The sequence below is a fragment of the Tamandua tetradactyla genome, chromosome 2 (genome assembly GCF_023851605.1).
Source record: "Tamandua tetradactyla isolate mTamTet1 chromosome 2, mTamTet1.pri, whole genome shotgun sequence".
NCBI classification, from domain to species: domain Eukaryota; kingdom Metazoa; phylum Chordata; class Mammalia; order Pilosa; family Myrmecophagidae; genus Tamandua; species Tamandua tetradactyla.
The window spans coordinates 204,901,734-204,906,692 of NC_135328.1; the positions used below are offsets into that span (position 1 = coordinate 204,901,734).

Genomic DNA, 4,959 nt, shown 5'->3' on the forward strand with positions numbered 1-4,959 from the left:
TTTCTTAGTGATCCTCCAAAAGACGGCAGCATTTTGTTGCCATTAAGAAGCAAGATTTCAATCTCATGCAATACATTTGTCATTTCCAGTGATAACTCTTTTTGTGAATTTCTATTTTCATCCACCGCAGCTTCATTCGCCCAGAAAGGCATATCCGAAGGGCTCCCCTTTCGTGTTGTGATTAAACCCAAGAAAGAATGTGTCCGAGTCATTTCCTCCCCACATCTTCACTGTGACCAGGAGGCTGCCTGGGTCCCCTCCTCCATCCCTCATTGTTTGTATCCTTTGATGCAGGGAGCCTGAGGCCACACCTCTGTCACAGCCAGAGGAAGATATTCAGTGGCTCTCAATGTGGACCTGCAGGCAGATGCGGAGCATCACGGAAGCCCCAATACAGAAGTAGGGGAAGTGGCTTCACAGCCTCCAAGACAGATCGGAGAGGATGAGCAGTGAGTGGGTCAGCCCCTTGCAGAAGACCCCATAGGAACGGTGGTGGCCAAGCATGAGAGCCTGACATCTAGGCCCAACAGAGCCACCACCATGTAGAGACCAGCCCTGCTGCCCGCCCACCCACCGGGCGCTCCCACTGCCCGCCTCTGGCAGCCCTCTGCATGTGGCATCACCCGGGCCACTGGCCCACACCTAGAGAGCCAGGGAGTGGCAGCGAGGCTGGCAGGCAGGCCCCTGGCTGGGTAGCTCTGCGTGTCACACTCGAGAAGCATCTTGGCACCGACACAAGCTCAATCATAAATGTTTATGCTCTCAATCAAGGAGCTCCAAGGTTGAGACAAACATTGGCAAAACTGAAGGAAGTGATAGCTGTTTCAACAATAATAGTGGGAGACTTCAATATACCATTCTTTTCTATATAGAATGACCAGACAGAGGATCAGCAAGGAAATAGAGAACTTAAACAATTTGATAAATGAATTAGACCTAACAGACATATATAGGTCATTACATCCCAAAACATCAGGATATACATTCTTCTCTAGTGTTCATGAAACATTTGCCAGGATTGAAAATATGCTGCAGAACAAAACAGGTCTTTATAAATTTAAAAACATTGAAATTATTCAAAGCACTTTCTCTCAGCACAGTGGAATGAAACTGGAAATCAATAACCACCAAAGAATGAGAACTTTCAAAATTGCGTGGAGATTAAATAACACACTCTTAACCAACCACTGAGTTGAAGAAGAAATTACTAGAGAAGTTAGTAGAGAAATTGTTGGAGAAATCTAGAGATGAATGAAAATGAGAATACAGTATATCAGAACTTATGAGATGTGGCAAAGGCTGTGCTAAGAGGAAAATTTATTGCTTTAAATGCTTATATTAAAAAAGAAGAAAGAGCAAAATTCGAGGACATAACTGCTTACCTGGAGGAATTTGAGAAAGAACAGCAAACTAATCCCAAAACAAGTAGAAGAGGGAAATAAAGATTAAAGCAGAGTTAAATGAATGGGAGAACAAAAGAACAATAGAAAGAATCAATAAAACCAAAATTTGGTTCTTTGAGAAAATCAATAAAATCAATGGACCACTAGTAAGGGCTGACAAATAAAAAAGAGAAATGATGCAGATCATCAACATCAGAAATGAGAGGGAGGTCATTACCACAGACAGTGAAGAAATAAAAAATAATAATAAGAGGATACTGTGAACAACTATACACCAACAAACTGGACAATTTAGATGAAATGAACAAATTCCTGGAAATACATGAACAAGCTACACTGACTCAAGAAGAAATAGAAGATCTCAACAAACCAATCACAAGTAAAGAGATTCAATCAGTCATTAAAAATCTTCCTAAAAAGAAGAGCCCTGGGCCAGACAGCTTCACAGGGGAATTTTTCCAAACAATCCAAAAAGAACTAACACCAATCCTGTAAGTTTCTCAAAAAATTGAGGAAAAAGGAATACTACCTAACTCATTTCATGAAGCTAACTCCACTTCAATACCAAAACTGGGTAAAGATGCTATAAGAAAGGAAAACTACAAGCCAATCTCCCTAATGAAAATAGATGCAAAAATTCTCAACAAAATGCTATCAAATCAAATCCAACAACACATTAAAAGATTTATACATCATGACCAAGTGGGGTTTGGGATTTATACCAGGAATGCAAGAATGGTTCAACAAGCACATTAAAAAATGAAAGGAAAAAATCAGTGATCATCTCGACTGTTGGTGAAAAAGCATTCAAGAAAATTCAACATCCTTTTTCTGATAAGACACTTCAAAAGGTAGCAATCAAAGGTAACTTCCTCAACATGATAAAAAGCATATATGACAAACCCATAGCCAGCATCGTACTCAATGGAGAGAGACAGAAAGCCTTCCCCCTAAGATTGGGAATGAGACAAGGATGCCTCTGTTACCACTATTATTCAACATGTACTAGAAGTTCTAGCTAGAGCAATCAAGCAGGAAAAAGAAACAAAAGACATCCAAATTGGAAAGAAAGAAGTAAAACGTTCATTATTTGCAAATGACATACTATACTTGAAACACCCTGAGAAATCCACACCAGAGTTATTTGAGCTAATAAACAAATTCAGCAAGGTGGCAGGATATAAAATTAATGTGCAATAATCAGTAATGTTTCTATACAGAAGCAATAACCTGAGGAGTCAATTAAGGAAAAAATTCCATTCAAAATAGCAACTGAAAGAATCAAGTATCTAGGAATGAACTTAACTAGGGATGTAAAGGACTTGTACACACAAAAAAACTACATAACATTGCTAAAAGAAACCAAAGAAGATCTAAATAGGTAGAAAGACATTCCCTGCTCATGGATAGGAAGGCTAAATATAGTTACGATGTCAATTCTACCCAAATTGACTTACAGATTCAATGCAGTACCAATCAAAATTCCAACCACCTACTTTGAAGATTTGGAAAAGCTAGTTACCAAATTCATCTGGAAGGGAAAGCGACCCTGAATAGCTAAAAGCATCCTAAAAAGAAGAATGAAGTTGGAGGATTAACACTTTCGGATTTTAAAACTTACCATAAAGCTACAGTGGTCAAGACAGCATGGTACTGGCAGAAAAATAGAAGTTTTGACCAATGGAATCAAATCGAGAATGCAAAAATAGACCACCAAATCTATGGTTAACTGATCTTTAACAAAGCCTCCAGATCCACTGAACTGGGACAAAATAGTCTTCTCAATAAATGGGCATGGGAGAATGGGAGATCAATAGCCAAAAGAATGAAAGAGGACCCTTTCCTTCCACACTATACAAAAATTAACTCAAAAATGGATCAAAGACCTAAATATAAGAACCAGTACCATAAAGCTCCTAAAAGAATATGTAGGGAAACAGCTTCAAGACCTAGTAATAGGAGGTAGCTTCCTAAACTTTACACCCAAAGCACAAGCAACAAAAGAAAAAAAAATAGATAAATGGGAACACCTCAATATCAAAAACTTTTGTGCCTCAAAAGTCTTCGTCAAAAAAGTGAAGAGACAGCCAACTCAATGGGAGAAAATATTGGAAATCACACATCAAATAAAAGTTTTGATATCCTGTATACTTAAATCATACAACTCAACACAACAAAAGAACAAGCAACCCGATTATAAAATGAGCTAAAGATATGAATAGACAATTTTCTGAAGAGTAATTACAGATGGCTCAAAAGCACATGAAGAGATGCTCATTTTCATTAGCTATAAGGGAAATGCAGATCAAGACTACAATGAGATACCGCTTCACACTTATAAGAATGGCTGCTATTGGTGTTGCTGCCTGTTCTAGTTTGCTAGCTGCCGGAATGCAACACACCAGAGATGGATCAGCTTTTAATAAAAGGGGATTTATTTTGTTGGTTCTTCAGAGGAAAGGCAGCTAACTTTCCACTGAGGCTCTTTTCTTACGTGGAAGGCACAGGATGGTCTCTGCTGGTCTTCTCTCCAGGCCCCTGGGTTCCAACAACTTTCCCCGGGGTGACTTCTCCAAAGGCCTGGGCTGAGCTGCAAGTGCTGAGATGAGGAATGCCAAGCTGCTAGGCTGTGCTACCTTGAGATCTCTCATTTAAGCACCAGCCAATTAAGTCAAACGTCACTCATTGCAGCAGACACGCCTCCTAGCCGACTGCAGATGTAATTGGCAACAGATGAGGTTCACGTACCGTTGGCTTATGTCCGCAGCAACAAGATTAGGTATGCTCACCTGGCCAAGTTGACAACTGAATCTAACTAACACACTGCCTGAGAACCAGAGAGGGTCCTGCTGCGACGTCTTACAGGCGTCCCACAATGTCGTCTCATTTGGTTGAGCAGCCGCCACCCCTATATGACAACAACAACTGTGCTGAAGATCGACAAGCTTTGCCACGGCCAGCCAGCCTCAACAATTCCTGGGTGGAGCTTCCGATGAACAGCAGCGATGGTAATGAAAATGGCGATGGGAAAAATGGGGGACTTGAACATGTGCCTTCCTCATCCTCTATCCACAGTGAACACATGGAGAAGATTCTTCTGGATGCACAACAGGAATCAGGACAGAGTAGTTCAAAGGCCAGTTAGCTCTCATTGTGACAGCCCTTCCCCACAAGAAGATGGACAGATGATGTCTGATGTGGAAATGCGCACCAGCTGGGACCATAGCTCTCAGAAGAAGTTGGAGAAGGAGAGAAAGATGTTGAGGGTTTGAAGAAACATGCAGACTGGGTATCCAAGTGGTCCAGTAGACCTGAAAACATCCCACCTAAGGAGTTCCGCTTCAGGCATAAATGTTCTGCTTCTTTAAGCATGAGAAAAAGTGCAACCATGAAGAGAGGAGGTATTTTCTCTGCAGAATTTCTTAAGGTGTTTATTCCATCTCTCTTCATTTCTCATGCCTTGGCTTTGGGACCGGGCATCTCTATTGGAAAACGACTAAGCACACCTGCCAGCACCCACCAAGGGAAAGCCCCTGGAAATGTGCATGACCTGTGA

At 41.0% G+C, this 4,959-nt stretch overlaps 2 pseudogenes; one reads left to right on the forward strand and one right to left on the reverse strand.

Moving 5' to 3' along the window:
* Positions 1–336: 336 nt before the first annotated feature.
* Positions 337–542, reverse strand: LOC143664210 (small integral membrane protein 10-like protein 3 pseudogene; annotated as a pseudogene).
* A 3,736-nt stretch (positions 543–4,278) lies between these two features.
* LOC143655044 (BCL2/adenovirus E1B 19 kDa protein-interacting protein 3-like pseudogene) lies at positions 4,279–4,959 on the forward strand (annotated as a pseudogene).